This window comes from Arachis ipaensis, chromosome B1 (genome assembly GCF_059453495.1).
Source record: "Arachis ipaensis isolate K30076 ecotype BB chromosome B1, ASM5945349v1, whole genome shotgun sequence".
In the NCBI taxonomy this organism is placed as follows: domain Eukaryota; kingdom Viridiplantae; phylum Streptophyta; class Magnoliopsida; order Fabales; family Fabaceae; genus Arachis; species Arachis ipaensis.
The window spans coordinates 110,829,985-110,856,177 of NC_142436.1; the positions used below are offsets into that span (position 1 = coordinate 110,829,985).

The 26,193-nt window shown below is 38.5% G+C and overlaps 2 non-coding genes across 2 annotated transcripts; both read right to left on the minus strand.

Moving 5' to 3' along the window:
• Positions 1-2,288: 2,288 nt before the first annotated feature.
• Positions 2,289-2,396, minus strand: LOC148577907 (small nucleolar RNA R71). Its single transcript, XR_015903950.1, has one exon. It is a non-coding gene; the product is annotated as a small nucleolar RNA R71 (small nucleolar RNA).
• Positions 2,397-19,171: 16,775 nt separating this feature from the next.
• Positions 19,172-19,279, minus strand: LOC148577908 (small nucleolar RNA R71). Its single transcript, XR_015903138.1, has one exon. It is a non-coding gene; the product is annotated as a small nucleolar RNA R71 (small nucleolar RNA).
• Positions 19,280-26,193: the final 6,914 nt, after the last annotated feature.

Here is a 26,193-nt window from a genome sequence, read left to right on the forward strand (position 1 = left end):
AATTTTTGAAAAATTAAAAAATTAATAATAATAAAAAATTTAATGTTTTCAAAAAATTCAAAAAAATGTGTTCTTTAGAATTTTTAAGAATGAATTCTAGAGCTTCATGAGATATGTTGGAACCTGGCTGGCTGTTAAGCCATGTCTAATCTTTTGGACTGAGGTTTCCACTTTCCATTGTAGAAAGGACATGTCTGTAATTGATATGCTAAAGTTTGCCTGGCCACTTGGCCATGTCTAATTCTATTGGACCGAAGCTTTAGACTAACATTGCACGAATCCTGGAATTCTTATTAAAAATTTTTAATTTCTTTATTTTCTTTTTCAAAAAAAAGAAAATTTTGAAAAATTACAAAAAAAAATTAATAAAATCATAAAAACCAAAATATTTTGTGTTTCTTGTTTAAGTCTAGTGTCAAATTTTAAGTTTGGTGTCAATTGCATCTTTTAATCTTTTGAGTCTTGTGTTCTTAATGAGTTTTCTTGTTTGATATTTAAATTTTCTTGTTCTGTGTCTTTTCTTGTTTTTCATATGCATTTTTGAATTATTAGTGTCTAAAGTTTAAAAATTTTTAAGTTTGGAGTCTTGCATATTTTTCTTTTTTTAAAATGTTTCAAAAATATGTTCTTGATATTCATCTTGATCTTCAAAGTGTTCTTGGTGTTCATCTTGACATTCAAAGTATTCTTGCATGCATTTAGTGTCTTGATCTTAAATTTTTATGTTTTGTTTCATTTTTGCTGTTTAATAAAAAAAAAAGAGAAAAACAACAAAATGATATCTTTTTCTCTCTCCTCATTAATTTTAAAAATAAAAAATAATATCTTTCCCCTGTTTTACTAATAAATTTCGAAATTTTGGTTTGATTTTGTCAAAAAAATTTTAAAAATTTAGTTGTTTCTTGTTAGTCAAGTTAAAATTCCAATTTAAAAAATTCTATCTTTTCAAATCTTTTTCAAAATCAAATCATTTTCAATTTCCTTTCATGTTTTTCTAAAATTTTAAAATTGATTTTCAAAATCTTTTTCTTATTTTTATTTCATATTTTCGAAATTATTGCAAACAATTAATGTTTTGATTAAAAATTTTATGTTGTTACTTGCCTATTAAGAAAGGATCAATCTTTAAATTCTAGAATCATATCTTTTAGTTTCTTGTTAGTCAAGTAATCAACTTTAATTTCAAAAATCAAATCTTTTTAATTTCCTTTTCAAATCTTTTTCAAAATGATTTTCAATCATATATTTTCAAAATTGATTTTCAAATTTTTTTCAATTAACTACTTGATTTTTGTTTGATTTTAAAAAAGTTTTCTATTTCTTATCTTTTTCAAAACCACCTAACTACTTTTCTCTCTCTCTCTCTCTCTCTCTAATTTTCAAAAATCACTAACCATTTTTTCAAAATTCTTTTTAATTAACTAATTGTTTTAAATTCTAATTTTATTTTATTTTCCTTCTTAAATTCGAATTCTAACTAATAACTAAAATAAAAACAAAAATATTTTTCTTTTCTTTTAAATTAAAATTCGAATAACTCTCTCTCTCTCATCTCTTTCTATTTATTTTATTTATTTACTAACACTTCTCTTCTTCTTAAAAATTTGAACCCTCTCCCTCTCTCTGTGTTCGAATTCTCTTTCTTCTCCCTTCTTCATTCTATTCTTCTATTCTTCTACTCATATAAAAGAATCTCTATACTGTGACATAGAGGATTCCTATTCTTTTCTGTTCTCTTCTTTTTCATGAGCAGGAACAAGGATAAGAACATTCTTGTTGAAGCTGATCCTGAACCTGAAAGGACTTTGAAGAGGAAGCTAAGAGAAGCTAAAGCACAAAACTCTGGAGAGGACCTAACAGAAATTTTTGAAAAAGAAGAAGACATGGCAGCCGAAAATAACAACAATGGTGGAGATGCAAGGAAGATGCTTGGTGACTTTACTACACCCACTTCTGACTTCTATGGAAGAATCTTCTCAATTCTTGCAATTGGAGCAAACAACTTTGAGCTTAAGCGTCAATTAGTTTTTCTAATGCTGCAGAATTGCAAGTTTCATGGACTTCCATTGGAAGAACCTCATCAGTTCTTAGCTGAATTCTTGCAAATCTGTGACACTGTTAAGACCAATGGAGTTAATCTTGAGGTTTACAGACCTATGCTTTTCCCCTTTGCTGTAAGAGACAGAGCTAGGATATGGTTGGACTCACAACCTAAAGAAAGCCTGAACTCTTGAGAAAAGTTGGTCAATGCTTTCTTGGCCAAATTTTTTCCACCTCAAAAGCTGAGCAAGCTTAGAGTGAAAGTCCAAACCTTCAGACAGAAGGAAGGTGAATCCCTCTATGAAGCTTGGGAAAGATACAAGCAATTGATCAGAATGTGTCCTTCTGACATGCTTTCAGAATGGAGCATCTTATGTATATTCTATGATGGTCTGTCTGAATTGTCCAAGATGTCGTTGGATTACTCTACTGGTGGATCTCTTCATCTGAAGAAGACACCTACAGAAGCCCATGAAATCATTGAAATGGTGGCAAATAACCAGTTCATGTACACTTCTGAAAGAAATCCTGTGAATAATGGGACAACTCAGAAGAAAGGAGTTCTTGAGATTGATACTCTGAATACAATATTGGCTCAGAATAAAATATTGACTCAGCAAGTCAATATGATTTCTCAGAGTCTGACTGGAATGCAAGCTGCATCCGTCAGTACTAAGGAAGCTTCCTCTGAAGAAGAAGCTTATGACCCTGAGAATCCTACAATGGAAGAGGCGAATTACATGGGAGAATCCTATGGAAACACCTATAATCCTTCATGGAGAAATTACCCTAATTTCTCATGGAAGGATCAACAGAAGCCTAATTAAGGCTTCAATAATAATGGTGGGAGAAATAGGTTTGGCAATAGCAAGCCTTTTTCATCATCTTCTGAGCATCAGACAGAGAGTTCTAAGTAGAGCCACTCTGACTTAGCAACCATAGTCTCTGATCTATCTAACACCACTCTTAGTTTCATGACTGAAACAAGGTCCTCCATAAGAAATTTGGAGGCACAAGTGGGTCAAATGAGCAAAAGAATTACTGAAATCCCTCCTAGTACTCTCCTAAGCAATACAGAAGAGAATCCAAAGAGAGAGTGCAAGGCCATAACTATAACCAAAATGGCCGAACCTGGAGAGGAAGAAAAGGCAGTGATTTCCAGTGAGGAAGACCTTAATGGACGTCCACTGGCCAATAAGGAGTTCTCCATTGAGGAACCAAAGGAATCTGATGCTCATATAGAGACCATAGAGATTTCACTGAACTTACTGTTGCCATTCATGAGCTTTGATGAGTATTCTTCCTCTGAAGAGGATGAAGATATTGCTGAAGAGCAAGTTACTCAGTATCTAGGAGCAATCATGAAGCTGAATGCCAAGTTATTTGGTAATGAGACTTGGGAGGATGAACCTCCATTGCTCATTAATGAACTGAATGCTTTGGTTCAACCGAAATTACCTCAAAAGAAACCGAATCTCAGAAAGTTCTTAATACCTTGCATCATAGGCACCATGACCTTTAAGAAGGCTCTGTGTGACCTTGGTTCAAGTATAAACCTCATGCCACTCTCTGTAATGGAGAAACTAGGGATCTTTGAGGTGCAAGCTGCAAGAATCTCACTAGAGATGACAGACAATTCAAGGAAACAGGCTTATGGACTTGTAAAGGATGTATTAGTGAAGGTTGAAAGCTTTTACATCCCTGCTCATTTCATAATCTTAGACACTGGGAAGGAAGAAGATGAATCCATCATCCTTGGAAGACCCTTCCTAGCCACAGCAAAAGCCGTGATTGATGTGGACAGAGGAGAGTTAGTCCTTCAATTGAATGAGGACTACCTTGTGTTTAAGGCTTAAGGATCTTCTTCTGTAACCATGGAGAGGAAGCATGAAGAGCTTCTCTCAATACAGAGTCAAACAGAGCTCCCACACTCAACTTCTAAGTTTGGTGTTGGGAGGCCAACATCAAGCTCTGAATCTCTGTGAAGCTCTCTAAGAGCTCACTGTCAAGCTATTGACATTAAAGAAGCGCTTGTTGGGAGGCAACCCAATGTTATTTAATTATATTTATTTATTTTCCATTATTATTTTATGTTTTCTTTAGGTTGATGATCATGTGAAGTCATAAAAACAACTGCAAAATTAAAGCAAAATGAAAAACAACATGAAAAATAGCACACCCTGGAAGACAGACTTACTGGCGTTTAAACGCCAGTAAGGATAGTAGAATGGGCGTTTAATGCCCAGCCTGGCAGCATTCTGGGCGATAAACGCCAGAATGGGCAGCACTCTGGGCGTTTAACGCCAGAAAGGGGTGTCTGGCGTCTGGCTGGCGTTAAACACCAGAAATGGCAGACAGACTGGCGTTTAACGCCAGAAAAGGGTGTCTGGCTGGTGTTAAACGCCAGAAAGGGGCAGCAGACTGGCGTTTAACGCCAGGAAAGGTAGCAGAGCTGGCATTAAATGCCAGGATTGGCACACAATGGGTGTTTAAATGCCAGAATAATGCAGGGAGTAAAATTCCTTGACACCTCAGGATCTGTGGACCCCACAGGATCCCCACCTACCCCACCTCTTCTTCTCTCCTCTTCACACCTTTCCATAACACTCTTCCCTAAAATAACCTCCACCAAAACCATCATACAACCCACCTAAGACCTCCCTTGGCCGAACCATTCACACATCTCTATCTCCTCCATCTCTTCCTCTTCTATTCCCTTCTTTCTTCTTTTGCTTGAGGACGAGCAAACCTTTTAAGTTTGGTGTGGGAAAAGCTAAAGCTTTTTGTTTTTCCATAACCATTAATGGCACCTAAGGCTGGAGAAACCTCTAGAAAGAGGAAAGGGAAGACAATTGCTTCCACCTCCGAGTCACGGGAGATGGAGAGATTCATCTCAAAGGTCCATCAAGACCACTTCTATGAAGTTGTGGCCAAGAAAAAGGTGATCCCCGAGGTCCCCTTCAAGCTCAAAAAGAGTGAATATCCGGAGATCCGACATGAGATTCAAAAAAGAGGTTGGAAAACTCTCACCAACCCCATTCAACAAGTCAGAATCTTAATGGTTCAAGAGTTCTATGCCAATTCATGGATCACTAAGAACCATGATCAAAGTATGAATCCGAACCCAAAGAATTGGCTCACAATGGTTTGGGGGAATTACTTGGATTTCAGTCCAAAAAATGTGAGGTTGGCATTCAACTTGCCAATGATGCAAGGAGATCCTCACCCTTTCACTAGAAGGGTCGACTTTGATCAAAGGTTGGAACAAGTCCTTAGGGACATTTGTGTGGAAGGAGCTTAATGGAAGAGAGACTCAAGAGGCAAGCCAGTTCAACTAAGAAGGCTTGACCTCAAGCCCGTGGCTAGGGGATGGTTGGAGTTCATCCAACGCTCTATCATTCCTACTAGCAACCGGTCTGAAGTTACAATAGACCGGGCTATCATGATCCATAGCATCATTAATGGAGAGGAAGTAGAAGTTCATGAGATCATATCCCCAGAACTCTACAGGGTAGCGGACAAGCCCTCCACTTTGGCAAGGTCAGCCTTCCTTCATCTCATTTGCACCCTATGCAATTCAGCTGGAATTGTCATAGAGGAAGACATCCTCATTGAAGGGGACAAGCCCATCACTAAGAAGAAGATAGAGCAAACAAGAGAGCCCACTCATGGACCTTAACAAGAGCATGAGGAAGTTCCTCATCAAGAAATCCCTGAGATGCCTCAAGGGATGTACTTTCCTCCACACAATTATTGGGAGCAAATTAACACCTCCTTAGGAGAACTAAGTTCTAACATAGGGCAACTAAGGATGGAGCACCAAGAGCACTCCATTATCCTCAATGAAATTTGAGAGGACCAAAGAGCCATGAGATAAGAGCAACAAAGGCAAAGAAGAGACATAGAGGAGCTCAAGCACTCCATAAGATCTTTAAGAGGAAGAACTAGCCGCCATCACTAAGGTGGACCCATTCTTTATTTTCCTTGTTCTTATTTTTCTATTTTTCGAAAAATATGCTTTATGTTTTGTCTATGTTTGTGTCTTTATTACATGATCATTAGTATCTAGTGTCTATGTCTTAAAGCTATAAATGTCCTATGAATCCTTCACCTTTCTTAAATGAAAATTTTTTTAGTTGCAAAAGAACAAGAAGTACATGGTTTCGAATTCTATCTTGAAATTAGTTTAATTATTTTGATGTGGTGACAATACTTTTTATTTTCTGAATGAATGCTTGAACAGTGCATATTTTTGAATTTGTTGTTTATGAATGTTAAAAGTGTTGGCTCTTGAAAGAATAATGGAAAAAGGAGAAATGTTATTGATAATCTGAAAAATCGTAAAATTGACTCTTGAAGCAAGAAAAAGCAGTGAATAGACAAAGCTTGCGAAAAAAAATGTGGCAAAAAAAAAAGAAGAAAAAGAAAAAGCAAGCAGAAAAAGCCAATAACCCTTTAAACCAAAAGGCAAGGGTGAAAAGGATCCAAGGCTTTGAGCATTAATGGATAGGAGGGGCTAAAGGAATAAAATCCCGGCCTAAGCGACTAAATCAAGTTGTCCCTAACCATGTGCTTATGGCATGAAGGTGTCAAGTAAAAAGCTTGAGACTGAGCGGTTAAAGTCGTGGTCCAAAGCAAAAAGAGTAAGCTTAAGAGCTCTGGGCACCTCTAACTGGGGACTCTAGCAAAGCTGAGTCACAATCTGAAAAGGTTCACCCAGTTCTGTGTCTGTGGCATTTATGTATCCGATGGTAATATTGGAAAACAAAATGCTTAGGGTCACGGCTAAGACTCATAAAGTAGCTGTGTTCAAGAATCAACATACTGAACTAAGAGAATCAATAACACTATCTGAATTCTAAGTTCCTATGGATGCCAATCATTATGAACTTCAAAGGATAAAGTGAGATGCCAAAACTGTTCAGAAGCAAAAAGGCTACTAGCCCCGCTCATCTAATTGGAACTAAGTTCATTGATAAGTTTGGAATTTATTCTATATTCTCTTCTTTTTATCCTATTTTGTTTTTAGTTGCTTGGGGACAAGCAACAATTTAAGTTTGGTGTTGTGATGAGCGGATAATTTATACCCTTTTTGGCATTGTTTTTACATAGTTTTTAGTATGATTTATTTACTTTTTATTATATTTTTATTAGTTTTTATTCAAAAATAACATTTCTGGAATTTGCTATGAGTTTGTGTGTTTTTCTGTGATTTCAAGTATTTTCTGGCTGAAATTGAGGGACCTGAGGAAAAATCTGATTCAGAGGTTGAAAAAGGACTGCAGATGCTGTTGGATTCTGATACTCCTGCACTCGAAGTGGATTTTCTGGAGCTACAGAAGCTCAATTGGCGTGCTCTCAATTGCGTTGGAAGGTAGACATCCTGGGCTTTCCAGAAATATATAATAGTCCATACTTTGCCCGAGATTTGATGGCCTAAACTGGCGTCCGAAACCAGCCTAAACTATCTTGGCGTAAAACGACCAAACTGGCACCAGAATTGGAGTTAAACACCCAAACTGGCACCAAAGCTGGCGTTTAACTCCAGGAATAGCCTATGCATGTGAAAGCTTCAAGGCTCAGCCCAAGCACACACCAAGTGGGCCCTGGAAGTGGATTTCTGCACTATCTGCACTTAGTTACTCATTTTATGTAAACCTAAGTTACTAGTTTAGTATAAATAGCACTTTTTACTATTGTATTCATATCTCTGGACGTTTAGTCCTTAGACTTTGGAATGGAGGCTGGCCATTCGGCCATGCCTAGACCTTTTTCACTTATGTATTTTCTACGGTGGAGTTTCTACACCCATAGATTAAGGTGTGGAGCTTTTCTGTTCTTCATGAATTAATGCAATTACTACTGTTTTCTATTCAATTCATGCCTACTTCTTCTCCAAGATATACTCTCGTACTTAATTTAGTTAAGTCAGAATGAATGGGTGACCCGTGACAATCATCCAATCTTCGTTACTCACTTAGCCAAGATCCACGTGCCTGACAACCACAAAGCGGTCGACATGATGTTCAACGTAGTCATTGGACGACAGCCGAAGTATATTCCCTTGGGTATCTAATACACGGACTGAGTCTGTGAGATTAGTATCTTCGTGGTATAGGCTAGAACAGTTGACAGCATTCCTAAGATCTAGAAAGTCTAAACCTTATTTGTGGTATTCCGAGTAGGATCCGGGAAGGAATGACTGTGACGAGCTTCAAACATGCGAATGTTGGGCACAAGTGACAGTGTGCAAAAGGATCAATGGATCCTATTCCGACGCTAGCAGGAACCGACAGATAATTAGCCGTGCGGTAGCTGTACATGGTATTTTTCATCCGAGACGAGAAATCCGACAGTTGATTAGCCGTACAGAGATCGTACCTGGTATTTTTCATCCGAGATGATCATACAGCTTGCCATGGAAGGGAGCACGCATGATTGGAAGAAGGCAGCAGGAAAGCAGAAGTTCAGAAGCAACAAAGCATCTCCAAACGCTTATCTGAAATTCCCACCAATGAATTACATAAGTAACTTTATTTTATTTTATGTTTTATTTATCTTTTAATTATCAAAACCTCATAACCATTTGAATCCGCCTGACTGAGATTTACAAGGATGACCATAGCTTGCTTCAAGCCGACAATCTCCGTGGGATCGACCCTTACTCACGTAAGGTTTATTACTTGGACGACCCAGTGCACTTGCTGGTTAGTTGCACGGAGTTGTGAGAAAAGTGTGAGATCACGATTTCATGTACCACCTTCCCCTTCTCTCTTGAGGGGCAAGCAAAAGAGTGGTTCTATTCCCAACCGGATGAGGTAGTGACCGAATGGGATTTGTTGAGAAGAGAGTTTTTTGACAAGTTATTTCCGCCGGAGAAAACTGATTATATCCGGAAAGAAATCTCTGGTATAATGCAAAAGGACCAAGAGACCCTATATGAGTATTGGATTTGATTCAAGAGGCTCTTGTAGTCTTGCCCACACCATGGATTGGATACTTACTTGCTCATTAGTTATTTCACTGGAGGTCTTTGTGCGGCGGACAATAGATTACTCACCGCTTCTAGTGGTGATTCCCTTTCCAAAAACAAGACGGCGGTGGAAGCTTGGAGCTTGATAAATGATGTCGCCGAGGCTACACAACACGTAAGGGTAAGGAGTAATCCCCTCAAGGGTGTGGTGGAAGCAACCTCTTTTGAATCAAGTTTGACCAAAGTACTTGGGGATATGACTACTCTCCTCACGGAGATGCGCAAGGAACAAAAGGCATTCAACTCAATCCAAGCCGTCCAAGCCCCACCCCAAACACTCCAACTCGAAGGGCCTCCTAGAGTATGTGGTTTGTGCTCTAGCACCGCAGATTACACCGACCAATGCCACCAAGTTCAAGAGGATTATACCCTTGCAGTAGCCAATGTGAACTATAACAACCATCTACCCTGTCAATCTCAAGGCCAAAATAATTACTCTCATAGTAATAGTTTAAACCAAGGATGGAGGGACAATGCACAAGGGAACAATCAAAATCAAAGGTGGAAAAACTCCTCTCCTTATTACCACTACAATCACCAAACCTCATCCCAATATCACAACAAAAACCATCAAGCCAACCAAAATCACCACAACCAACCATACCAAGCACCTCACCAAAACCAAAACAACTCCTTTAGATACCAAGCACCGCATCAAAGACAACAATCCAACCCATCTTCTTCCTCCTCCACCAACCATGGTTATGATTCTAACCGTGCACTCCACCAAGAGCAAGAGAGGATTAAGGCCGTAGTGGAGAAACAAGCAGAAGACACGAGGAACCTCAGTGTACAATTTGGTGACATGAGTGCTCAATTGTCCAACATGCACGAGTTACTTTCAAGGATGTCGTTACCCTCCTCCAACAACACCAACCAACCCTCAAGTTCTTCTAACCTTCTATCCTAACCCCTTCCAAACCCCAAGGGTGGTCTCAACGCCATCACTCTACGGTTGGGGACTACATTAGAAAAAATACCTCCTAGGGTCATGGAAAACATTCATGACAAAGTGGTTGTTAAAGTTCCACATGAAGAAGAGGAGGTAGACACAAGGCAAGAAGAAGAAGAAGCGAGCCTTAAGGAGCCTAAAAGGAAGGCTATAATGAATGAATCCATTCCTATCCCATTCCTTTCCATGGTAAATAAGGCCAAGAAAACTCCGAGTTTGATCTAAACATGCTTCAAGTATTCAAGAAGGTTGAGGTAACCATCCCACTTCTCGATGCTATTCAACAAATTCCGAAGTATGCTAAGTTTTTAAAGGACTTGTGCACATACAAAGATAGGATTGGTGAGTTGGAAATATTGTCATTGAGTAGTTCCATTTCATCATTGATGAAGCCTATTCTGGAAAAGTGTAGTGACCCCGGACCATGCTTAATATCTCGTCGGATTGGTGGAGTTGCATTTCATGATTGCATGTGTGATCTGGTGCTTGTGTGACTATTATGCCACTCTCTATATTTGCGAGGTTGAAGTTAGCCCCATTGAAAAGGTCGGCTGCCAAATTTGCCTTAGCCGATAAGAGTGTGATCACCGTAGTAGGGATAGCGGAAGATGTACTTGTGGCAATCAAGGATTTGGTGTTTCTGGTTAATTTCTATATCTTTGAGATGCCTCGGATGGATAATAGAAGTTCTTCCTCCGTCTTTCTTGGTAGACCGTTCTTGAAGACCTCTAAATTCAAATTGGATGCCTTTACCGGCACATACTCTTTTGAGGTAAATGACAACACTATCAAGTTTAACTTAGAGGAGGCCATGAAACACCCACCTGAAGAACACTCCATTCTCCGATGTGATGTGATTAATGAGGTAGTAGCGGATATACAAAGAGAAGAACATGACAAGTTGTGCCACCTTGTTGTTGAAGGAGAGGACAAAAATGAGGATGAACAAGAGAAAGTTGATAAGGATGAGCTTTATGATCTTAGTGAAAAAGAACCTCAACTTAAAGCAAAAAGTGAATTGAAGCCTCTACCTTCTCATTTGAAGTATGCATTTCTTGAGGGCAACCAAAAGTTTTCGGTCATTATTGCTAGTGAGCTTTCTAGCCAAGAAGAAGAGAAGCTCCTAGAGGTCTTAAGGAAGCACTAGAAGGTAATCAGTTGGAGCTTGGCCGACATTGTGGGGATTGACTCCCGTATGTGTATGCATCGTATTTTTCTCCAAGAGGAAGCTCGGCCGGTTAGACAACCTCAAAGAAGGCTCAACCCTACCATTCTTGATGTGGTGAAAAAGGAAGTCACAAGGCTACTTGATGCGAATATTATCTATCCGATTTCCGACAATGAGTAGGTGAGCCCAGTCCAAGTCGTTCCAAAGAAATCAGGAATCACTAGTATCAAAAAGGATGATGGTGAAGAGGTCACTACAAGAGTGAGAAATGCTTGGCGGGTATGCATTGATTATATGAGGCTAAACGCCACAACAAGGAATGACCATTACCCATTGCCATTCATTGACCAGATGTTGTACCGACTTGCAGGTAAATCTCATTATTGCTTTCTTGATGGTTTTACTGGATACTTCCAGATACATATTGCTCCAGAGGATCAGGAAAAGAACACCTTTACTTGTCCCTTTGGCACCTTTGCTTACAAAAGGATGCCATTTGGGTTGTGCAATGCACCCGCCACTTTTCAGCGGTGTATGACTAGTGTCTTTTCTGATCTTATGGAGAGTTGTCTGGAAGTCTTTATGGATGATTTCAGTGTATATGGGATTTCTTTTGATAGTTGTTTAGAGAACTTGGCCAAAGTATTAAAGAAGTGTGTTGACACTAACCTTGTCCTCAATTTCGAAAAATGTCAATTCATGGTGAGACAAGGTATAGTGTTAGGACACATAGTTTTTTATAAAGGCATTTCTATGGACCCGACCAAGGTTGATGTCATTACCAGTTTACCTCACCCCTCTTTTGTGATGGAGGTCCATTCCTTTTTAGGGCATGCAGGATTCTATAGGCACTTTATCAAGAATTTCAGCATGATTGCATTGCCATGATCGCGCCTACTCTAAAAGGACGTGGACTTTGAGTTAGATAGTGATTGTGTGGAGGCATTTGAGGAGCTGAGGAGAGCTCTTACCACGACACAAATTGTGAGGGGTCCTAACTGGACACAGTCGTTCGAGGTCATATGCGATGCGTCAAATCATGCCGTAGGTGCCACGCTTGCACAGCGCGATGGTAAGCTCCCTTACATCATGGCTTATTCCTCAAAGACATTTGGATGCGGCACAATCCAACTATACCACTACGGAAAAAGAGCTCTTAGCCATTGTTTATGCATTGGATAGATTTCGATCTTACTTGTTAGGCTCCAAAATAGTGGTATACATGGATCATGCAGCTTTAATGTATTTGTTGACAAAGAATGAGTCAAAACCTAGGCTCATACGTTGGGTCTTGCTCTTGCAAGAATTTGACATTGAGATTAGGGATCAAAGTGGGTCACAAAATTTAGTCGCAGACCATTTAAGCCGCCTTGAAAATCTTAAATATGACCCATTTCTGATTGACGACTCATTCCCTTTAGATGGTTTGCATACTGTTTTAGATAGTTTTCCTTGGTTTGCACCTATGGCGAACTACTTGGTTGCTAATATTTTCCCTCCTAACTTTTCAAAACATCAAAGGGATAAGTTGAGGAGTGATTCCAAATATTACATTTGGGATGATCCTCACTTGTGGAAAAGGGGAGTAGACCAAGTAATTCGAAGATGTGTCTCGGAATCCGAATTCTAACCTATCCTTGAGTTCTGTCATTCATCCAAGTGTGGCGGCCATTTTGGTCCACAACGAACAGCTAAAAAGGTTTTGGATTGTGGATTCTAGTGGCCAACATTGTTCAAGGATGCTAACCAATTTTGTGTGTCATGTCACCAATGTCAAAAGTCCGGAAATGCATCCAAAAAATATGAAATGTCTCAACAACCAATGTTGTTTTGCGAAATCTTTGATGTGTGGGGCATAGACTTTATGGGGCCATTTCCTAACTCAAATGGATATATGTACATTCTGTTAGTGGTTGATTACGTATTAAAGTGGGTAGAAGCGATACCTACCCACCTTGATGACGCTAATACTATGGTTTCTTTCATTAGAAACAATATTGTATGCCGCTATGGGTCGCCACGAGCAATCGTGGGCGACCAAGGTTCTCACTTTTGCAACAGGAAGGTAGAAGCACTACTCAAGCGATATGGGGTATTACACAAGGTTGCAACCGCTTATCACCCCCAAATAAATGGGCAAGCGGAGGTGTCCAACCGAGAGATAAAGCAAATTTTTGAAAAGGGGGTGAGTCCACAAAGGAAAGACTGGAGCTCTCAGTTGGCAGAGGCATTGTGGGCATATAGGACAGCCTATAAGACTTCGTTAGGAATGAGTCCCTTTCGGATTGTCTATGGGAAGGCATGCCACCTCCCAGTGGAAATTGAACATAAGGCCTATTGGGCGGTTGATGCACCACTATTTCGTAGTATATTTTGTACTTAATTGAGTGGATTTTATCCACTATTCTCACAATTATTCATAGAATTCGCATGTTTTACATTTTCCTTCCTAATTTTATGCTATGATTGAAAACATGCTTCTTTGGCCTTAATTTGCTATGTTTAATCCTCTCTTATTACCATTCGATGCCTTAATATGTGTGTTAAGTGATTTCAGGGTTTATGGGGCAGGAATGGCTTAGAGGATGGAAAGGAAGCATGCAAAAGTGGAAGGAATACAAGAAATTGAAGAAATTGCTAAGCTGTCAACCCTGACCTCTTCGTACTAAATTGACCATAACTTGAGCTATAGAGGTCCGAATGTGGCGGTTCCACTTGCGTTGGAATGCTAACATCCGGGGCTTCAAAGTTATATAAAATTTGCTAGTGTTACTGATAAACCACTATTTTATGGTTTATCTTGTGCTAATTTGAGTGGTTTTTATCAAGTCTTTGCACACTTATTCATATGAATTGCATGATTTTACAATTCCTTCCCAATTTTGTTCTATGGTTGAAAACCTGCTTCCTAAGCCTTTAAATTGTATATTTTAATTCCCCTTTATACCATTCGATGCCGTGATCTGTGTGTTAAGTATTTTCAGACTTTATAGGGCAGGAATGATTTAGAGGATGAAGAGGAAGCTTGCATAAATGGAAGGAGATAACCAGTGAGGAGAGATGCGCACACACGGCTCACGCGTGCGCGTGAATTGGAGTTCGCACGGTGACACGTGCGCATACCTGACACGTACACGTGATACGCAAAGATGATCAGCGACGCGTACGCGTGACTGACGCGTATGCGTGACAAGGAATATCGCCAATCGACGCATACGCTGGGGGCGAATTTAGGCTGAGCTTGGACCCAATTTTCGGCCCAGAAACACAGACTAGAGCCAGGGGATAAGTAGATACTCAACAGACATTCACATTACGCATAATTTTAGTTTTAGTTTTGAATCTTAGAGAAAAATTACTACTTCCTCTAGGTTTCCTTTACATTCATAGTTTTAGAGTTTTATGCTTTTGCTTTGGATATTGAGAAGAGTCATTACCTCCGTTGAAGTTTCCATTATTCTAGTTTGCTTTCTTATTCCCTTACTCTTTTGATTACTTATTAACCTTGTTCAGATACGTATGTTGCATTTTGGAATTTATTAATGCAAAGGATTACTTTTACTTTTAATTAATTTTCAGTTATTGTTTATCATGTCTTCCTTCTATTCCCTTTTTAATTATGTGCAAGTAATTTTCATGTCAATGGAGTAGACTCCCAACTTGACTTGGGAGTTGATTAAAAGGAAACCCTTCAGTTGGAATACGCAAGTGTTAATTTTGATTGGAAGTTGTTGGCTAATTTTCTGGTCTCTGACTCTAATCCTTCCTTAGGAAAGGATTAGGACTTGGGATTCAGAGTTGGTTAGTTAGTTGCTTGACTTTCCTTTATTCAGTAAAGGATAACTGATGAGCGGATAATTTATACACTTTTTGGCATTGTTTTTACATAGTTTTCAGTATGATTTAGTTAGTTTTTAATATATTTTTATTAGTTTTTAAATAAAAATCACATTTCTGGACTTTACTATGAGTTTGTGTATTTTTCTGTGATTTCAAGTATTTTTTGGCTAAAATTGAGGGACTTGAACAAAAATCAGATTCAGAGGTTGAAGAAGGGCTGCAGATGCTGTTGGATTCTGACCTCCCTGCACTCAAAGTGGATTTTCTGGAGCTACAGAACTCCAATTGGCGCGATCTCAATTGCGTTAGAAAGTAGACATCCAGGGATTTCCAGCAATATATAATAGTTCATACTTTGCCCGAGTTTAGATAACGCAAACTGGCGTTGAACGCCAGCTTCCTGCTCTATTCTGGAGTTAAACGCCAGAAACAGGTTGCAAAGTGGAGTTAAATACCAGAAACAGGTTAAAAACTGGCGTTCAACTCCAAGAGAAGCCTCTACACATGTAAAGCTCAATACTCAGCCCAAGCACACACCAAGTAGGCCCCGGAAGTGGATTTCTGCATCATTTACTCATTTCTGTAAACCCTAGTAACTAGTTTAGTATAAATAGGACTTTTTACTATTGTATTTACAGCTTTGGATTATCTTTTGATCCTTTGATCACATTTTGGGGGCTGGCCATTTGGCCATGCCTAGACCTTGTTCTTATGTATTTTCAACGGTAGAGTTTCTACACACCATAGATTAAGGTGTGGAGTTCTGCCGCTCCTTGAGTATTAATGCAAAGTACTATCGTTTTTCTATTCAATTCAAGCTTATTCCTATTCTAAGATATTCATTCGCACCCAAGAACATGATGAATGTGATGATTATGTGACGCTCATCACCATTCTCACCTATGAACGCGTACCTGATAACCACTTCCGTTCTACATGAAGACGAGACAGAATGAGTATCTCTTAGATATCTAATATAGGGGACCGAGTCCGAGATATTAGAGTCTTTGTGGTATAAGTTAGAACCCATGGACGACTATTCCTAAGATCTGGAAAGTCTAAACCTTGTCTGTGGTATTCCGAGTAGGATCTGGGAAGGGATGGCTGTGACGAGCTTCAAACTCGCGAGTGCTGGGCATAGTGACAGAAGCAAAAGGATAGTAAATCCTATTCCAGTATGATCGAGAACCGACAGATGATTAGCCATGCAGTGACAGCGCATTGGACCATTTTCACAGAGGGGACGGGATGTAGCCATTGACAACGGTGATGCCCAACATACAGCTTGCCATGGAAAGGAGTATGAAGGATTGGTTGAAGACAGCAGGAAAGCAGAGGTTCAGGAGGAACAAAAGCATCTCTATACGCTTATCTGAAATTCTCACCAATGAATTACATAAGTATCTCTATCTTTATTTTACATTTTTTTTATCTTTTAATTATCAAATCTCTAAAACCATTTGAATCCGCCTGACTGAGATTTACAAGGTGACCATAGCTTGCTTCAGGCCGACAATCTCCGTGGGATCGACCCTTACTCATGTAAGGTTTATTACTTGGATGACCTAGTGCACTTGCTGGTTAGTTGTGCGAAGTTGTGACAAAGTGTGATTCACGTTTGAGAGCACCAAGTCTTTGGCACCATTGTTGATGATCACAATTTTGTGCACCAAGTATTTGGCGTCGTTGCCGGGGATTGTTCGAGTTTGGACAACTGACGGTTCATCTTGTTGCTCAGATTAGGTAATTTTATTTTAATTTTAATCTTTTTGTTTTTTTTTATTTTCGAAAATATTTCAAAAAAAATTTAAATAAATATTTTCAAAAAAAAATTTATTCTATGTTCTTCAGAATTTTTAAGAATGAATTCTAGAGTTTCATGAAGCATGTTGAAGCCTGGCTGGCTGTAAAGCCATGTCTAATTCATTTGGACTGGGGCTTCCACTTATCAGCATAAGAATGAAGTTGGATGAAGTATCAGCTTTTGTATGTCTGATTTGTATCTGCTAAAGCTTGGCTGGCCATTGGCCATGTCTAGTGTTTTGGACCGGAGCTTTCACTGAAAGCTTGGCTGGCTAGTAAGCCATGTCTAATTCCTGGACTGGAGCTTTAGACTAACATTGCAAGATTTCTGGAATTCTTATTAAAAATTTTGAAATCTTTATTTTGCTTTTCCAAATAATTTTCGAAAAATACCAAAAATTTTAATAAAATCATAAAACCAAAAAAAAAATTTGTTTTTCTTGTTTGAGTCTTGTGTCAAAATTGTAAGTTTGGTGTCAATTGCATGTTTATCTATTTCTTGCATTTTTCGAAAATTCATGCATGTGTTCTTCATGATCTTCAAGTTGTTCTTGACAAGTCTTCTTGTTTGATCTTCATGTCTTCTTGTTTTGTGTCTTTTGTTGTTTTTCATATGCATTCTTGCATTCATAGTGTCTATACATGAAAAATTTCTAAATTTGGTGTCTTGCATGTTTTTCTTTTCTTAAAAATTTTCAAAAATAAGTTCTTGATGTTCATCTTGACATTCAAAGTGTTCTTGGTGTTCATCTTGACATTCATAGTGTTCTTGCATGCATCATTTATTTTGATCCAAAATTTTCATGCATTGAGTCTTTTTGATGTTTTTCTCTCTCATAATTAAAATTCAAAAATAAAAAAAATATCTTTCCCTTTTCACTTATAATTTTCAAAAATTTGATTTGATCTAGTCAAAAGTTTTAAAAATTTAGTTGTTTCTTATGAGTCAGATCAAATTTTCAATTTAAAAATTCTATCTTTTTCAAATCTTTTTCAAAAATCAAATCTGTTTCATTTTTTTCTTTCAAAATTTCGAAATTTTCAAATTTATTTTCAAAATCTTTTTCTTATTTTGTTTCATAATTTCAAAATCTCTACTAACAATTAATGTGATTGATTCAAAAATTTTTAAGTTCGTTACTTGCCTAGTAAGAAAGGTTCAATCTTTAAATTTTAAATCATATCTTTTTGTTTCTTGTTAGTCAAGTAATCAACTTTAATTTTCAAAATCAAATCTTTTTGAATTTCTTTTTCATTCTTTTTCAAAATAAGTTTCAATCACATCTTTTCAAAATCAATTTCAAAATCTTTTCTAACTTCTTTTCTAACTTCTTATCTTTTCAAAATTTGATTTTCAAATCTTTTTCAATTAACCACTTAACTTTTTGTTTGATTTTAAAAGTTTACTATTTCAATCATATCTTTTTCAAAACTACCTAACTAATTCTCTCTCTAATTTTAGAAAATCACCTTCCTCTTTTTCAAAATTCTTTTTTAATTAACTAATTATTTTAATTTTTAATTTTAATTTATCTATTTTCTTATTTTCGAATTTTAACTTTGATTTTTTAATTTAAAAAAATACTTTTATTTTAATTTATTTAATTTTCGAAATTCTCTCCCCCTCATCTCTTTCTAATTATTTTATTTATTTACTAACACTTCTCTTCATCTAAAAATTTGAACCCTCTCTTCCTCCTAGTGTTCGAATTTCTCTTCTATTCTTCTCTTTACTTACATAAGGAATCTCTATACTGTGACATAGAGGATTCCATATTTTCTTTTCTGTTTTCTTCTTTTTCATATGAGCAGGAACAAGGATAAGAACATTCTTGTTGAGGCTGATCTTGAACCTGAAAGGACTCTGAAGAGGAAGTTAAGGGAAGCTAAAGCACAACTCTCTGGAGAAAATCTGACAGAAATTTTCGAAAAAGAAGGAGACATGGCCGAAAATAATAACAATGCAAGGAAGATGCTTGGTGACTTTACTGCACCAAATTCCAATATACATGGAAAAAGCATTTCAATCCCTGCCATTGGAGCAAACAATTTTGAGCTAAAGCCTCAATTAGTTTCTCTGATGCAACAGAACTGCAAGTTTCATGGACTTCCATCAGAAGATCCTTTTTAGTTTTTAACTGAGTTCTTGTAGATCTGTGATACTGTTAAGACCAATGGGGTTGACTCCGAGGTCTACAGGCCTATGCTTTTCCCGTTTGCTGTAAGAGACAGAGCTAGAATATAGTTGGACTCTCAACCTAAGGATAGCCTAAACTCTTGGGATAAGCTGGTCACGGCTTTCTTAGCCAAGTTCTTTCCTCCTCAAAAGCTTAGTAAGCTTAGAGTGGATGTTCAAACCTTCAGACAGAAAGAAGGTGAATCCCTCTATGAAGCTTGGGAGAGATACAAGCAACTGACCAAAAAGTGTCCTTCTGACATGCTTTCAGAATGGACCATCCTGGATATATTCTATGATGGTCTGTCTAATTTATCTAAGATGTCATTGGACCATTCTACAGGTGGATCCATTCACTTAAAGAAAATGCCTGCAGAAGCTCAAGAACTCATTGACATGGTTACAAATAACTAGTTTATGTACACTTCTAATAGGAATCCTGTGAGTAATGGGACGCCTATGAGGAAGGGAGTTTTTGAAATTGATACTCTGAATGCCATATTGGCTCAGAATAAAATATTGACTCAGCAAGTCAATATGATCTCTTAGAGTCTGAATGGATTGAAGGAATCATTCAACAGTACTAAAGACGCATCTTTTGAAGAAGAAGCTTATGATCCTGAGAACCCTGCAATAGCAGAGGTGAATTACATGGGTGAACCCTATGGGAATACCTATAATGGTGGAAGAAACAGGTTTAGCAATAGCAAACCTTTTCCATCATCCACTCAGCAACAGACAGAGAATTCTGAGCAGAATCCTTCTAGCTTAGCAAATATAGTCTCTGATCTATCTAAGGCCACTGTGAGTTTCATGAATGAAACAAGGTCCTCCATTAGAAATTTGGAGGCACAAGTGGGCTAGCTGAGTAAAAGAGTCACTGAAACTCCTCCTAGTACTCTCCCAAGCAATACAGAAGAAAATCCAAAGAGAGAGTGCAAGGCCATTGATTTGACCATCATGGCCGAACCTACAAGGGAGGAGGAGGACGTGAATCCTAGTGAGAAAGACCTCTTGGGACGTTCAGTGACCAATAAGGAGTTTCCCTTTGAGGAACCAAAGGAATCTGAGGCTCATCTAGAGACCATAGAGATTCCATTGAACCTCCTGCTGCCCTTCATGAGCTCTGATGAGTATTCTTCTTCTGAAGAGAATGAAGACGTTACTAAAGAGCAAGTTGCTAAGTACCTTGGTGCAATCATGAAGATGAATGCCAAATTATTTGGTAATGAGACTTGGGAAGATGAACCTCCCTTGCTCACCAATGAACTAAATGCATTGGATAGGCAGAAATTACCTCAAAAGAAACAGGATCCGGGTAAATTCCTAATTCCCTGTAACATAGGCACCATGACCTTTGAGAAGGCCCTGTGTGACCTAGGGTCAGGAATAAACTTAATGCCACTCTCTGTAATGGATAAACTTAGGATCTTTGAGGTGCAAGCTGCCAGAATCTCATTAGAGATGGCAGATAACTCAAGAAAATAGGCTTATGGACTAGTAGAGGATGTGTTAGTAAAGGTTAAAGGCCTTTACATCCCTGCTGATTTCATTATCCTAGACACTAGGAAGGATGAGGATGAATCCATCATCCTTGGAAGACCCTTCCTGGCCACAGCAAAAGCTGTGATTGATGTGGATAGAGGAGAGTTAGTCCTTCAACTGAATGAGGATAACCTTGTGTTTAAAACTCAAGGATCTCCTTCTATAACCATGAAGAGTAAGCATGAAAAGCTTCTCTCACTGCAGAGTCAACCCAGGCCCCACAGTCAAACTCTAAGTTTGGTGTTGGGAGGCCACAATCAAACTCTAAGTTTGGTGTTGAACCCCCACATTCAAACTCTAAGTTTGGTGTTGGGAGGTTCCAACAATGCTCTGAACATCTTTGAGGCTTCATAAGAGCTCACTGTCAAGCTATTGACTTTAAAGAAGCACTTGTTGGGAGGCAACCCAATGTTATTTAATTATATCTATTTTATTTTCTACTGTTATTTTATGTTTTTTTTAGGTTGATGATCATGTGGAGTCATAAAAACTACTGAAAAATCAAAAATAGAATGAAAAACAGCTTTAAAAATAGCTCACCCTGGAGGAGGAACTTATTGGCGTTTAAATGCCAATAAGAAGCATTAAACTGGCATTTAACACCAGAAAGAAGCATCAAGCTGGCGTTAAACGCCAGAAACAAGCACCAGACTAGCGTTTAACGCCAGCACAGAGCATGGAAGTGGCGTTAAACGCCAGAAACAGGCTACATTTGGGCGTTTAACGCCAAAAACAAGCAGCAAGCTGGCGTTTAACGCCAGACATGCATACTAAGGGCATTTTACACGCCTAATTGGAGCAGGGATGTTAAGTCCTTGACCCCACATGATCTGTGGACCCCATAGGATCCCCTCAGGATCTGTGGACCCCACAGCATCCCTACCTTTTCTTCTCTCCTCTTCACACTTTTCCATAACACTCTTCCACAAATACCCTTCACCAATTACCTCATTCTCCCTTCCCCATCACCTCTTCACCACTCTCCCCTCCCAAACCCACCCACACATGGCCGAACCACTCACCTCCCTCCATCTCCTCCATTTTCTTCTTCTTCTACTACCTTCTTCCTTCTTTTGCTCGAGGACAAGCAAACCTTTTAAGTTTGGTGTGGTAAAAGCATTGCTTTTTGTTTTTCCATAACCATTTATGGCACCTAAAGCTGGAGAAACCTCTAGAAAGAGGAAAGGGAAGACAAAAGCTTCCACATTCGAGTCATGGGAGATGGAGAGATTCATCTCAAGGGTCCATAGCTCAGTAGTAGAGCATTTGACTGCAAAATAAGAGATCATGGACCTTAACAAGAGCATGAGAAAATCCCTCACCATGAAATCCCTGAGATGCCTCAGGGGATGCACTTCCCTCCACAACACTTCCTTAGGAGAATTAAGTTCCAACATGGGACAACTAAGGGTGGAGCACCAAGAGCACTCCATCATCCTTCATGAGATTAGATAAGATCAAAGAGCTATGAGGGAGGAGTAACAAAGGCAAGGAAGAGACATAGAGAAGCTCAAGAGCACCATTGGTTCTTCAAGAAGAGGAAGATGTCACCCTCACTAAGGTGGACCTGTTCCTTAATCTCCTTGTTCTTATTTTCTTATTTTTCGTTTACTATGCTTTATGTTTATGTTTGTATCTTATTACATGATCATTAGTATTTAAGTGTCTATGCCTTAAAGTTATGAATGTCCTATGAATCCATCACCTCTCTTAAATGAAAAATGTTCTAAAAACAAAAGAACAAGAAGTACAGGGTTTCGAATTCATCCTTGAAACTAGTTTAATTATTTTGATGTGGTGACAATACTTTTTGTTTTCTGAATGAATGCTTGAACAGTGCATATGTCTTTTGAAATTGGTGTTTATGAATGTTAAATATGTTGGCTCTTGAAGAATGATGAAAAAGGAGACATGTTATCTGATAATCTGAAAAATCATAAAAATGATTCTTGAAGCAAGAAAAAGCAGTGAATACAAAAGCTTGCGAAAAAAAAAAGAAAGAAAAATGGCAAAAAAAAAAAAGAAAAAAAAGCAAGCAGAAAAAGCCAAAAGCTCTTTAAACCAAAAGGCAAGAGCAAAAAGTCAATAGCCCTTAAAACCAAAAGGCAAGGGTGATAAAAAGGATCCAAGGCTTTGCGCATCAGTGGATAGGAGGGCCTAAAGGAATAAAATCCTGACCTAAGTGGCTAAACCAAGCTGTCCCTAACCATGTGCTTGTGGCGTGAAGGTGTCAAGTGAAAACTTGAGACTGAGCAGTTAAAGTCAATGTCCAAAGAAAAAAAAAGAGTGTGCTTAAGAACCCTGGACACCTCTAATTGGTGACTTTAGCAAAGCTGAGTCACAATCTAAAAAGGTTCACCCAGTTATGTGTCTGTGGCATGTATGTATCCGGTGGTAATACTGGAAAACAGAGTGCTTAGGGCCACGACCAAGACTCATAAAGTAGCTGTGTTCAAGAATCAACATACTGAACTAGGAGAATCAATAACACCATCTGAATTCTAAGTTCCTATAGATGCCAATCATTCTGAACTTCAAGGGATAAAGTGAGATGCCAAAACTATTCAAGAGGCAAAAAGCTACTAGTCCCGCTCATCTGATTGGAGCTAAGTTTCATTGATATTTTGGAATTTATAGTATATTCTCTTCTTTTTATTCTATTTGATTTTTAGTTGCTTGGGGACAAGCAACAATTTAAGTTTGGTGTTGTGATGAGTGGATAATTTATATGCTTTTTGGCATTGTTTTTACATAGTTTTCAGTATGATTTAGTTGGTTTTTAATATATTTTTATTAGTTTTTAAATAAAAATCACATTTCTGGACTTTACTATGAGTTTGTGTGTTTTTCTGTGATTTTAGGTATTTTCTGGCTGAAATTAAGGGACTTGAGCAAAAATCAGATTCAGAGGTTGAAGAAGGACTGCAGATGCTGTTGGATTATGACCTCCCTGCATTCAAAGTGGATTTTCTGGAGCTACAGAACTCCAAATGGTGCGATCTCAATTGCGTTGGAAAGTAGACATCCAGGGATTTCCAGTAATATATAATAGTTCATACTTTGCTCGAGTTTAGATGACACAAACTGGTGTTCAACGCCAGCTTCCTGCTCTATTCTGGAGTTAAACGCCAGAAACAGGTTGCAAAGTGGAGTTAAACACCAGAAACATGTTAAAAACTGGCGTTCAACTCCAAGAGAAGCCTCTACACGTGTAAAGCTCAATGCTCAGCCCAAGCACACACCAAGTGGGCCCCGAAAGTGGATTTCTGCATCATTTACTCATTTCTGTAAACCCTAGTAACTAGTTTAGTATAAATAGGACTTTTTACTATTGTATTTATATCTTTGGATTATCTTTTGATCCTTTGATCACATTTTGGGGGCTGGCCATTCGGCCATGCCTAGACCTTGTTCTTATGTATTTTCAACGGTAGAGTTTCTACACACCATAGATTAAGGTGTGGAGCTCTGCTGTCCCTTGAGTATTAATGCAAAGTACTATCGTTTTTCTATTCAATTCAAGCTTATTCCTATTCTAAGATATTCATTCGCACCCAAGAACATGATGAATGTGATGATTATGTGACGCTCATTACCATTCTCACCTATGAACGCGTGCCTGACAACAACTTCCATTCTACATGAAGACGAGACAAAATGAGTACCTTTTAGATATCTAATACAGGGGACCGAGTCCGCGATATTAGAGTCTTCGTGGTATAAGTTAGAACCCATGGATGACCATTCCTAAGATCCGAAAAGTCTAAACCTTGTTTGTGGTATTTCGAGTAGGATCTGGGAAGGGATGGCTGTGACGAGATTCAAACTCGCGAGTGCTGGGCGTAGTGACAGATGCAAAAGGATAGTAAATCCTATTCCAATATGATCGAGAACCGACAGATGATTAGCCATGCAGTGACAGCGCATTGGACCATTTTCACAGAGAGGACGGGATGTAGCCATTGACAACGGTGATACCCAACATACAGCTTGCCATGGAAAGGAGTATGAAGGATTGGATGAAGACAGCAAGAAAGCAGAGGTTCAGGAGGAACAAAAGCATCTCTATACGCTTATCTGAAATTCTCACCAATGAATTACATAAGTATCTCTATCTTTATTTTACGTTTTATTTATCTTTTAATTATCAAATCTCTAAAACCATTTGAATCTGCCTGACTGAGATTTACAAGGTGACCATAGCTTGCTTCAGGCCGACAATCTCCGTGGGATCGACCCTTACTCACGTAAGGTTTATTACTTGGACGACCCAGTTCACTTGCTGGTTAGTTCTACGAAGTTGTGACAAAGTGTGATTCACATTTGAGAGCACCAAGTGTTTGGCGCCATTGTTGATGATCACAATTTCGTGCACCAATAACTAAGTAGAACAACAACCTTTCACTATTACACTTGGGAAAATCCAACAAGGATAGAACTTCCAATTAATCTTCTCCCAGTAAAGGCTTTTATTTAATTGAATAAATTTTCTCGTTAATTTTCATTGCCTTAAATTACAATCATTTAATTTCTTGTTCTCCAACTTTTAAAAATTCTCGGAAAATTCCTGACTAATAAAATAGCACTCTTTTGTCAACTCGTTGGGAGACGACCTGGGATTTCTACTCCCAGTATTTTTATTCTAATTTTGTGACAACCCCTTCTAAATTGATAAATGGATTTTCATCGGTTAAGAACTATACTTACAACGCCGTTCTATTTATAAATTCTTAATCGGCTAATTTCCGCCACATCAATTGTTGGCGCCGTTGCCGAGGAAGTTGCAACTGCGTGATAAATTATTAGTTGGTGTACATATTTTTAATTTTTGCACATTTTATTTTATTTTGTTACCATGAGCTGTAAGTTTCTTTCATTGAATGACGCGTTCGTTGCATGATCCGAGCTTAGCCGCGTTTGATCCTGAAATTGAAAGAACTATTTCACGTATTAGGCGACCTCGGCGTCGGTTAGCCTCTGAGGGTGGTGAAGTGGTTCTCACCAATTCACCAATCTCATCAGAGGGCAAATCTGAAGTGCCATCTGAGGAAAAAACAAGCTCCTTTTCTACTAATTCTGTTGATTCACGTGCAGCTAATATGGCGGAGCCCAGAAGGAATACACTACAGGAAACAGGAGCTCCAGACTTTACACTGCAACCGTATCAAGCGCGTCACCCAAATCTGGCTGCAGATTTTGAACTGAAGACTGCGCTAATCAACTTACTGCCCAAGTTTCATGGCTTACCTGCTCAAGAGCCTATCAAGCACCTTAGGGATTTCTAGACAGCCTGCTCTACTACTAGGCGTCATGGTGCAGAAGAGACTACTATGTCGCTGTATGCCTTCCCATTTTCTCTTGAGGGAAAGACAAGGGAGTGGTTCTACACTCAACCTGAAGCAGTCGTTACCAACTAGGATCTGCTCAGAAGGGAGTTCCTGGACAAATACTTTCCAGCTGAAGTTACAGATAGACTGAGGAAAGAGATCTCCTGCATTATCCAAGGAGAGTCAGAAACCCTTTATGAATATTGGGAAAGCTTCAGGAACCTCTTAGATTCATGCCCCCACCACAAGATTGATGAGATGGTGTTGATCAGCTACTTCACATAAGGCATGAAGCCTCAGGATAAGACT